Source organism: Nyctereutes procyonoides, unplaced genomic scaffold, assembly GCF_905146905.1.
Source record: "Nyctereutes procyonoides isolate TBG_1078 unplaced genomic scaffold, NYPRO_anot_genome, whole genome shotgun sequence".
Classification (NCBI taxonomy): Eukaryota; Metazoa; Chordata; class Mammalia; order Carnivora; family Canidae; genus Nyctereutes; species Nyctereutes procyonoides.
The window spans coordinates 9440651-9452941 of record NW_026575040.1 but is presented as its reverse complement, the minus strand read 5'-3'; positions in this window follow the sequence as shown (position 1 = coordinate 9452941).

Below are 12291 nucleotides of genomic sequence, written 5' to 3'. Positions count from 1 at the left end.
TGATGGTGAGTGGGGCCCACGGGCAGGGTGGGGAGCAGCTGGTGCCAGAGGCCTCTGGAGAAGGTCTGCTCTCTGGATGGAGGCCTTCCTGCTGGAGGTGAATTTACCCAGAAGCTAAAGAAGTTTCAACCTCAGGGCTCCTTCCAAGCCTCTGTAACCTCTCCTACATTCATCATTTGGTATTCTTACTCTTACAGTCCTTGGTGGTACCTGCCTCAGGCCCTCACACCTGGACCCTTCCCTGACTTCAGTTCAGCACGTGCCCCTTGGATTTTATTTTATTTCTTTTAAGATTGTATTTATTTGAGAGAGAGAGAGCACAAGCAGGGGGCAGGGGCAGAGGGAGAAGCAGGTACCCCGCTGAGCAAGGAGCCTGACATGGGACTCGATCCCAGGACCCCGGGATCATGACTGGAGCCAAAGGCAGGTGCTCAACCGCTGAGCCACCCTGTTGCCCCCTCCCCCTGCCCCCGGATTTTAATCATTGCGCCACCTCGAATCTGCAGCAGCCAGCCTGGGCCTGGTCAGGCATGCAGAGCAGACTGTGGAGTGAGAGAGGAAAGCAGAGGAGCGTGACTTGTCCAAGGTAACTGTGATCGTTGGCAGAGCCAAGACCAGAGCCTGGGTCTCTCCCTGCCTTGTGTGGGGCCCTGCCCACTTTATCAGGCAACTGCTTGGCTTGGTTTTTGCCCCAGGACATCGAGGAGGTCCTAAAAGCATGAAGAAGGTTTAGCTGCGACCTTTGGTAACTGGAGGGCCACATGAGGAAGGATACCTGGGTGGCCTGGGAGCCACCTCGGGAAAAGCCCACTCACCCCCATCCTCTCCTTGCATCCTCTAAGAGGGTGTTGAGTTTCTGACATCGCTGGGGCACGCTTGGGGCAGCAGTGACAGAGAGAACACGTAACAAACATGGCCCCGCACCTTCCTCTTGGGGGCTCTATTGTGTTAAATGAAAACATCAGCTTGGACAACAGCTTGGACAACAAGGTGACCCCATTTTTGTAAAAAGAAATATGTGAAAAAAAAAGAAATATGTGTTTGTATGTGTGTATTCATGTGGGTGAAAATCTAGAGAGATATATATGGAAAAGTTAACACAAGTGATCTCCAGGTAATAGAATCCTAGAGGGTTTCTTTTTTTTTTTTTCTTTTAGCCCTTCTGTGTTTTCTAATTTTTCTATAATGATTCTCTACCACTTGTGCAGGAGCAGCAGAGAGCAGTGTTTAGGAGTCAGAACTAGGGGGGTGGGGGGTGGCGTCTGGGTGGCTCAGTCGGTTAAGCATCTCACTCTTGGTTTCCATTCAGGTCACCATCTCAGAGTCGTGAGATGGAGCCTTCATCAGGCTCCACACTCAGGGGGAGTCTGCTTGAGGATTCTCTTCCTCTGCCCCTCCTCCCTACTCACTCATCTGCTTTCTCTCGAGTAAATAGGTAACTCTTAAAATTTTTTTTAAAAAAAAGTCAGAATAGGGTTAGCATCTTAGCCCTCCTTCATCCTACATGTGTGTGGGTACACGGATGTGTGGGTGCACGTGTGTGTGTGGGTGCGTGTGTGTGGGGGTGCATGTGTGTGTGTGTGAGTGCATGTGTGTGCAGGGGTCAGGTCACAGGGCTTCTCTGAGCATCAGGTTATTCATTTACAAAATGAAGCACAGGTGACTCTCACATGCAATGCACTGCAGTGGGAAATCCTATCCAACCCTACCCAGTGATTGTATTTAATATCATTTAATATCACTAATCATGGGGCAAATTCATCAGAGAAGCATAGAGCACCAAGGTTCTTGCTGAAAACACTGAACCCGAATTTAATCATGAGGAAATGCCAGACAATCCAAATAGAGCAATACTCTGCAAAGCACCTGACTTGGACTTTGGCCAATGGCTTGAAAGGACTAAAGAAAGAAAAAGTCTGGAGAATGATTCATTACGGGAGATGCAAAGGATGGTCCTTGATTGGATCTGGGTAGGACAGGGAAGCCATAAAGGACATTATGAAGACAGCTGGGCACATCTGCAAATGGACAGACGGTATGTTAGGTAAGGGTGCCACGATGTTAAACGTCCTGAGTGGCGTTACTGTGTAGGGGCTGTGTAGGAAAATGCCCTCCTCCTCAAGAAATGGTTGCTGAGATACTTAGGGGAAAATTCATGATGTTGGCAACTAATTTTCCAATGGTTTGGAGGTAAAGTAAATGTAGCAAACATTAAAATAAACTAAATCAATTGAATTAAATGCATAGGCAGATGTCCATGATCGCAAGCCACTGCTCCATCCGACCTAGAGCTGCCGCTGCCCTGCCTCCTCCCTGAAAGGCCTCTTTCATTTCCAATATCTCCCCTGAGGCCCCCTTTCCAGAGGAGGTGGCCACAGAGAAGGATGAGGGCATAGCAGGAATCAGACCGTGGCCTTCTCCTGAAATTTAAGGCTTCCCCAGATTCATGCTCCAAACAGCCTCATCCCACCTCCACCCACAGGCCCTGGGTCCTCATTCATCGCACAGACATGTCGGGGGACTGTCCCCTCTCTTCCAATTTGCTCACACAGTTTCCTTGGCCTACAATGCTCTTCTTCCCTGGTCCTATCACCTAAATCCAAATTACCCTTCAAAGAAAGCCCACTAGCGCGTGCAGAGACCTACCCCTCTCCTAGCCCAGCGAAGAAGCACCTCTCCTGGCATGACTCTTCTGCTGCTCTTCTAGTCTGCAATAGCGCCCTACTCCTTCTGTTGCCTCCACGATCCTGGAAGCTCCGATGTGCACAGACTAGCTTGCAGCCTCCTGGTGTCTCTTGAGGTACTAAGTGCCCGAGCCCAGCAGACGAGGTACTAAGTGCCCGAGCCCCAGCAGACATGCTTGCTGACAAAAGTTTGGGTGCCAGAATGAATCTGCTACCATTTTGGAGACTAAATGGATGTTAACATCTCCATATAATAGAATACTATGTAGAAGCCAAAAGAATGGCATAGATTGGCACCGAATGATCCGAGATATAATAATAAATGAAAGAAGCAAGGTGCGCTGCCACGAACGTAGTAAGCTACTACCTGTGTGAGAAGAAAAGTGTAAAGGGGCACCTGGTGGCTCAGTGGTTGAGGGTCAGCCTTCCGCTCAGGGCATGACCCCAGGGTCCTGGGATCGAGTCCCACGTCAGGCTCCCTGCATGGAGCCTGCTTCTCCCTCTGCCTGTGTCTCTGCCTCTCTCTCTGTGTCTCTCATGAATAAATAAATAAAATCTTTTTCTTTTAAAGAAAAAAGTGTATATACAGGACTAGCAAAGGCTGCCTCAGGGAAGACAATGAGGGGCTAGGGAGATGAGGGAGTGTGAAGTTTCGCATTTGTACAGTATGTATGTGAACCTATGAATAAATTTTATGATTATAATAGAGCTCCCACTCTTTGGGGGAGGTTGAGGGAACCCCAGGAATTGGATGCTGAGTGAAGAGAGAAGAAGCAGGTGAGCATCCCCCTGCGGGGAGAAGAAGCCCAGGCTGCCTGCCTGCGGCTCTTGTTGAAGGACCCTGACACTAAGCCCCTGGCAATGAAGGGATGCAGCAGCCTCCCAGAATCCTCAGCACCACGGGCATCTCCCACTTATGTGATGTCCCATCCTCTGGGCCTGCAGCTCCTCATGCCACCCACTTCCATGCTTCTCCCAGGCTTGCGTCCTCACCGGAAATGCCCTGCCTCCACTTCCACAGGCTAAGTCCTATTTGGCTTTCAAGGTCCCCCTCAATTCCCATCTCTGCCCCTGTGTTCCCTTGACGCCCTGTCAGAGGCCTCCCTCACACCATCTTGCTGCCTCAGCCCTCAGTGCTTGACGTAAAGTCCTCAGAGCTGAGCCGGCCCAACTATCAGAGTAGAAGGTGGGAAGGGTCTAGAGAATTCTGGCTCCACTGGGCTTTCTCAGGCCCAGGCCTCCTGCAGCCCAAGCCTTTTGCTTGTTCCTGGTGTTGGGACAAAGGACTGCCTGCCTCAAGCCTACACTTCCCTTCCACCACCCAAGGAGCAGTGGGAATGTTGTGCCTCCTGGAACCCCTTTGCATGGAGGTAGGACTGGAATATATGTAACAAGATGCATGTGTTAAAGAAAAATTATTATTTTTTAAACATTTTATCTATCTAATCATGAGAAACACACAGAGAGAAACAGAGACATAGGCAGAAGGAGAAGCAGGCTCCCTGCAAAGAGCCTGATGTGGGACTTGATCCCCGGAGTCCGGGGTCACGACCTGAGCCGAAGGTAGATGCTCAACCACTGAGCCACTCAGGTGCCCCAAGAAAAATTATTTTTAACACTGGCTAAAATGATTAAAATAGTATCAAGGAAAGACTTTATTCAGGAACACTGGGATAGCTGGTAAGAGTATCACAGCAGGGGTGAGAGATCGGACTCCACTCTAGACACAGGAAAGACAGCTGGGGATGTATAGGCAACAAGCAGAAAAGGGGGGCAGTGGATACAACATCCCCAAGAGCTGACATCAAGGGGAGGAGGCTCTTACTAAGTTGACTTAACAGGATTCTTGCTAAAACTGGGCTGGGCAGGCCAAAGACAAGGCCCAAGGATGAGGCCCAGTCGAAAAAGAGGCTCCGAGGAGCCTGTCTGAAGTTTGGTCAAGAAGAGAGTCTTTGTCACATGTTATGGGATCTTGGGAAAATTCTCCTTTTTACAGGTAAGGAAATGGAGGCTCAGAGAAGTAGCCATTTGCCTGAGGCCTGCTCTAGTCCACCTTCCCCTCCAAAGGCTCAGCCCCGAGGCTCCTGCTGCCTTTGCCCCTTGTCCACAGGCCATGGGGAAAAGCCCTGGGCTCCAGCTCTGATGCTGCCACTGACTCATTGCCATGTGACCCTGCTCAAGTCCAGCCCATCTCTGGGCCTCTCAAGATGACCCAAGAACAAAGCTACCAGAGTCTTCTGGCCAAGCCACGGGAGCTGGGGGGAGCCGGGTGGTCCAGGCCTGGGACGGGCAAGGCAATAATTAGCTGAGCGCTGCTCTGGAATGTTAAGTACCCAGCTCTGGAATGCAGCTCCTGCTGGCTACAAATACCACCCCCTCCCCATCAGACAGGCCCTGCAGGGAAGATAAAAATCAGGGTGTGCAGACACTGGGGTCCCTGTCTTTGGAATCCCTCAGCGGCCAGCACTTTTCTCTGACCTCTCCCAGGATCACCCTCCATTTGGAGCTCCCTCCCTCCGAGGACTTTGCTCAGAGTTGGGGGGGGGGGAGCGCCTCCAAGATGACCCCCAGGGGCCCTGCCTCCTGGTATTAATGCCCTTGTGTCATCCTCTCTTTGTCAGTGTGGGCTAGACTCCGTGACTGCCTCCAGCAAACAGAATACAGCAAAAGTGATGGAATGTCCCTTGTGTTATTAGGTTACAAAAAGACCATGGCTTTCATTCTGGGCACCCTTTTGCTCTGTTTGAAGGAACCCAGCTGCCATGTCGTAAGCTGCCCAGTAGAGAGGCCCATACAGCCAGGACCTGAGTGGGGCCTCTGGCCAGCAGCCAGAGAGGCTGGCAAGATCAGTGAGGGACCCAGGACTGCAGTCCAGCAACCCCTGAGGCACCAAATCCTGCCAAAGAGCCTGTGAGTGAGCTTGGATGAAGATCCATCTCTGGTGCCACTCAGACGACAGCAGTCCTGGCCGCCAGCTCGCTTGTGGCTTATGAAAGACCATGAGGCAAAGGGCCAGCTAGGCCATGCACAGTCCTGACCCATGGACACTGTGAGACAATAAATGTGTGTGGCTGTAAGTGGTTGACTTCTGGGGCAATCTGTTAATGCAGCATTGGATAACTAACACATGGAGCAAGTGCTCGCAGTGCGCCCAGCCCCGTCCCCATCACTCTTTCCCCCTTGGCAAATAGGAGCATCCTACCTGGGACTTGACAAGGTGTTTCTCTGGGTCTCCTCCTTGAGCTTCAAACTCAGGTCGCTTTAGGACTCTGTTGGCCAGATGAGGAAACTGAGGCCCTGAGGGGAGACTGACTCATTCAAAGTCGTACAGAATATTAGTTGCAAAGCCGATATGGAACCCAGGATCCTGAGTTAGGGCTCGGGATCTTTATACACCACATACCAACCTGCCTTTCTCCCTGCTCCCCACCAAGTCCTGTTCAAACAGAATCCCATGGAACGGGAATGAAAAGACAGACTTCAGTGAGTCTCAGCCTGGTTTCCCCAGGGCTCAGGGGTAAGCACTCTTTGGGAGAGCACCTTTGCCATATAAGTTTGGGGCCTGAGACCTTGAACCTGGGACCGGACTCTACAGAAGCCTGAATGGTCTTGGGGGTCAAGAGAGGCAGTTCATCCTCAGCTCCCAGGAGGACACAGTCTGACTGTCCTCAGACATCCCACACGAAGAAGCCAGAATGAGGTGGGCAAAGTCTGTCCCCCATCTGGCGGGCCAGGACAAATTTGGTGCCCTGCTGTCTCCACCTCTAATGGGGGCCTGGGACTGCCAGACTGGGGCGGGGGGTGGCCAGGAGGAAAGACGGGCAACACAAACAACATACTAGACCACTCAGCAGGTCCAAATGCAAGCTCAGAGGTGTATGGAGAATCCACAGTCTGCTTCTCAGCCTACAGAGAGCCCATGTGTGTGGGCAGGACTGCATGGTGCCCCCTGGAGCCTCACTGCAGGCCAGGACACTCAGGGAGAGGGAGACTGTTGTGACTCCACTTCCACTTCCGTCACCAGCAGCCGTGGCCCGAGAGCATCTGCCTACAAAGGAAGCTCTGTTCCTTGTTTCAAGGCCCAGGCCCCACTCCCATCAGTCAGAGCCGGGAAGCACCTTAAGAAGCACCTGGCTCTGGGCACCTCAGTGGCTCAGTGGGTGAGTGTCTGCCTTTGGCTCAGGGCGTAATCTGGGGTCCAGGATCGAGACCCACATCAGGCTCCCTGCAGGGAGCCTGCTTCTCCCTCTGCACACTCTGCCTCTCTCTGTGTGTCTCTCATGAATCAATAAGTACAATCTTAAAAAAAAAAAAAAAAAAAAAAGACATCACCTGGCCAACCTTGCCAATTTACACCTAAAGACTCAGAGGCCCCGGGGAGGGGGCTCCACTTGCTGGATCCAGGATTAGAACCAAGATTTTCTGACTCTCAGGTCAGTATATAGGGCCCTAGGCTAGTACTTCCTAAACTTCAGCTTGGATCAGAATCTTCTGGAGGGCTTGTGAAAACACAGATAGCTGGGTCCTTCCTTGGAGTTTCTGATTCTATAGGTCTGGGTAGGGCCCAAGATTTTGCATTTCTGACAAATTCCAAGAGGTACCGATGGTGCTGGTAGAGGACCACACTTTGACCACCAGTGCTCTAGACTGGCTCCCAGAATGCTCTCCTGACGGTTCCCCCAAAGCTTGGACAAGGGCAATTTGCAGAGTGCCTGAGTGCCTGTCTAGGCACCATCTCCTCTGAGGGAGGGTGATGAGGCTAAAAGGACCGCAAAAGGCAGTGCCCTGTCTTGTTCTTCTCTGCAACGATTTGCCAAGCAAGTTTCCATATTTGCTGACCCAGAAAGCCCACGGATAGAAATGACACACCCCAATGTCTAAGGAAACATTTTTGAAAAAGAGTAGTTTCCAGAGTTTCCGTATAACCATATAAAAATTATTTTACTTTGTAAATCGAGCATTATGTGCAAGGATTTTTTTTTTTTTTTTTTTAACTACCAATAAGAGGTCAATGGGAAAGGAAAGGAGAATCTCCATTCTGATGTTTTCTGTTGATGTTTTCTATGCTTCGCCACTAGGGGTGATTTCACCCATCATTGGGTTTTGTCTTTTTGGCACTAAAGCTTCTCTCTGTAGACCTGATGCTTTGGATAGTGGATACTTAGTGGGTCTATGGGCACAGATGTGGATTTATATGTAGATATGGACTTGGATACAGATACAGCTGCACATGCCGGTATAGATGCAGATGTGGAAGTGAGGTCCCTAAGGAGAAAGGGCGTCCTCCTTCCATCCACCCAGGATGTAGATGTGGTGGGTGAGCCAACCTGGATACATCAAGATGGGAGACAACAAGGTAGGAGGGGCCTGGGTACCGCAATGACCTCTTGGAGTGGGATCACTGTCCCATCCTGGACAATCTGCTCCTAGGTCATCATAGGAGAGAGAAGCAAACTCCGCTCTGACACGGCTCTGACTAATACATCACACTCACATGTTCCCCAGCAGACAACAAGCTCCTTGGGGATAGGGACAAAACCTCTGTCTCTCTCACCAGAGCTCCCAGAACATAGTCTAGCAAGTTTCAGTTCTGGTTCTGCCCTTCATTGGCAGGTGGCCCGGGGGCAAATGACCTCCCTGGCTATTTCCTCTTCTATAAAATGGGACTGAGAAGCAGTCTCACAAGATTGTCATCAGGCTCAGTGAGATGCTGGGTGTAAAACACTCAGTTAGTTCTGTGTTGGCACATAATGGGAGCTAAATCAATGGTGGTTATTATCAGCTATTAGTTTTCAGAAATCTGATCCTGTCCCTTCCCACCCTGCTTTACACCATTGTTCCCCACTTCCCTTCTGAGAAAGTCTAAATTCCCTACCATGACTCATAAGACCCTCTATGCAACAATTCTACTCACCTCCCTGGTCTCATCACTCATACTTGGGACAACACAGCTGTATAGGGTTGCTCTGGCCCCCCCATCCTCCCCAGGGAGTTGTTCTAAGGTCAAAGTGAAATGGAAGTGATGTGCTATATCCAAATGACCCTTGAAAATCTTTTAACCTGCCCAAAGGTACAGTACCCAGACCTAGCACCTCTTAGGAAGTCTAAAATAATTTTCCTTCAGGCTAGAAACATGTAGCTATATCTTCACTTGAGCACCAAAGTAGCTGCTTTGTGCCTAGAGCCGTCACTGAACCAAAACTATGCGTCTTTAGTCAGTGAAGTCACATTCGGGATGAAACGTCCTTGCCATGCTGCTCCACCATACAGTCAGTCCCATACCATGCACCGTCCTACCTGTGAGCCTTTGCACATGCTGTTCCTTCCACCCTGATACCTTTCCTGCCTCCCTCTTGCCTTGGCCTGGCCAATCCTTACTTCTCTATCTGGGTTCTGTGCAGGTGCCACTTCCTGGAGGAAACATTCCCGAACCATCTGCAGGCCACCGGCACTTATCTGGCAGGCACAGGTCCCCTAAAACTCCTCAGCCCCACGCAGCAGGCCTCCCCCGTGTATCCCTGCAGGCTGCTCATGGGTCTTTGCTACCAAGTCCTTCCTTCTATCCTGGGCTCTGTCCCCAGGGCCTAGCCCAGAATTGGGTGCCCAGAGGTGCCCAGTAGACGCCTGCAGTGAATGGGCCCACGAGGGAAGGCTGGAGCAGGTCAGGAAAGCCTTTGCTTCCAGCATCTGGCATCCTGGGGAGGGCAGGAAGGGGCAGGGGCCCCGGTGGGGGCCTCTCCTGCCCCATCATCCTCCCAGACCCTCTCCCTGCCCGACAGGGCGCCACTGGCCTGTCCCACACCCTCTCTGCCGCCTGCCCAGTGACCTAATTATTGTTTTTTCTTCCAGCCCCGCGGAGGGGAAAACAGAAATTCCTGGTGGATGACACAGGCCCGGCGGCCGCCTGAGAGCCGAGCACGGGACCGGCTGGGCCGGCTTCGCCCGCCCTGAACCCGCCGCCCGCCCGCCACCAGGGCCGCGGGAACCCGTCATCAGGCTAAGTACAGAGCGGGCGGCGGCGGCGGGAAATTGCCGGTTCCCGCTGACCCGCGGGGCCTGCGGGCGCCCCGAGTCTGGGGGCTGGGGCGGGGGGCGGGGGCCGGGGCCGGGAGGGGGGCGCCCCGGGGGGCGTCGAGGGGGGCTTTGAGCTCCCGGGGCAGGAGCCCGCCCCCCCTCAGGTGGGGGGGCAGGGGAGGGCAGGGGAGAGGGGGGCAGGGGAGTGCAGGGATGGGGGGCAGGGGAGAAGGGGCAGGGGAGGGCAGGATGGGAGGGCAGGGATGGGGGCAGGGGAGAGGGGGGCCGGGGAGTGGGGGGGATCCACGAGTGGCCCATGGCCTGTTCTCCTGTCCTTAGCTACGGGGTGGCCCCGCTGGGGCAGGATCTTTGCCCTGCTCAGGCTGGGGTGCAAGGGAGGGCAGGGATGGGGGGGAGCAGGGGTGCGGGGGGCGGGGCGGGAGGAATGTGGAACTGCTCTGCCCAGGGTGTGGCTTGTGAGGCCAGAGCCTGGTGGCCACACCGTGCTGACAACCTGACAACGGCTGGGAGGGCTCTGGGGGCCTTGGGCATCCCTTCCCTTCCCTTCCCTGGGCCCTGCCCCCACTCTTAGAAAGACCGCTGGGCTTGGGGCCAGACCGCCAAGGGATCGCCAAGGGATCGAAGGCCCTAATCCTGATGGCCTGCAGAATCTGCCCCTCACTCTCCGTGGGTCTTTGATGCTGGAGGGAGCCCCAGTTTCTCCAACCACGAAATGGGTCAAGAAGAGCTATGGCAGAAATGAGAAGAAATGAGAGGTGCATGGGTCAGCAGATAATAGATGCTCCATTTTCTTTCACTCATTAGGGAAAAAGGCACTCAATCATCATGCCTCCCATCAGCGAACATCGATTGCACACCTACTATGTGCGACGCACTGCGTTAGGCCTTGGGCTTACAGTGAGAAATAAGATCAAATCTGACATGCTCAGAGGAGACAAACAATAAGTATAAATAGACTCATCAGACAATGTATCTGCTTCAGATAATGCTTCAGATGGTGATTGGTGTTATGGTGTAAAGGGAAAAGGCACTGTGGGAGGGAAGAGTGTTCTATTTTAGACTCAGCGATCCTAGAAAGATTGTCATGGTAAAATGGCCCTTTGACCTGAGACCGAGTGAGGTGTGGCAGTGGGCAAGCAATTTTCTAGGGGAAGCCTTTTGGTTTGAAGCAAACAGCAGGTACAGAGGCCCTGGCTCCCCCCTCCACCCCTTGCCAGCAGAAATAGTCTCTCAAGCTCCTGGGCTCCTGAAGCACAAAATTGTCCCTTTCTTCCACCCCTCCACAGGAAGGAAGCACGAAGGGCAGCTCTTGAGTTAGACCTGAGTTTTAATTCTGGGCCTGTTACTCACTGGCTGTGTGACCTTGCACGAGTCGCTTGATGCTTCTGAGCGGTAGTTCTTGCAATAATGCTGTGTTCCTTAGAGAGCTGTGCAAGGCTTCAATGATATAACACTGACGTGCCATAAGCCCAGGATGCATGGCCAAGTGAATGGTCTGTGGGATCCCTGGGAAGACCTCAGTTTCTTCATCTGAAAATTGGGTCTCTTTGTGACTTGGAGTGAAAAGTGGACTTACCTTTGCACCGTCTTAGTGTCATGGGGAGACAAGTAGTAGAGCAGTGGGCAGCTTGGGCAAACTCTGGGAAATGGTTCCGAGCTTAGCAGTCTGATGTTGGTAACCTTCTGGAACTCAGAGCCCTGTTTATACAGAGAGAAACAGTAGAACACAGCTCCCCACCCACCTGCTTGGACTGTCTGTGCCTCAACCAGACATTCAGGGAAGTTCAGAGAGGAAATACACAGCAAGTGCAGGTCAGGGCAAAGCCGTGACCCTGGCAAAGCTCATAGTTCATGACCTCTCCTCTTCCCTTGGTCCTGTCTCCCTCCCTGCCTCCCCGGATAAACTTGCTCTTCCCTGGGAAAAGATGGGAGGTCAGTGCCTCCGCTCACACCTGAGGGAGGATTTCAGTCCTTGGAGATAATTCAGCTACACTACCTCATTTGACACCTGGGGAATCTGCAGCCCAGAGACAGCAGGACTTGTTAGAGACACACAGCAGTGTGGGACCTGAGAAGTCATGGCCTCTGATCTATGGCTGCTTCTTCACTGCACTTCGTGGCCAACTTCCACCCATTTTACAGAAGTTAGAAACTGAGGCCCAGGGCCACAACGTGAATCGGCAAAGGCTTCCCAGGCCGGCAAGTAGCAGTGGGAAATGACGAATGTATTCTATGCAAGGGTAGATAGGGATGAGGGTGATAGGGATCTTCCTGGATCCCTCAGATCGTTCCCAGCCCCACCCGTTTTAGAGATCTCTGAGCTCACACAAGGAAAAAGGCCTTTGGGGAGATCTGTGGCCATTGTCCAGCTCCTTCTCCTCACCCAAGAATCCAAAATTCCCCTTATCCTGCAAGGTCAGCCCAGAAGGTGCCCAGAGGCACGCTGTTGTCCTTGTCTGGCTCCCATGAGAACTTGCTGTGATGGTAGAGCTGTGGCAGTGCCTGGAGGCCACCACGATCAGGCCAGGTGACCAGCCCCTCATCCCCAGGGCTCTAGGCTGATGTCCTGTGG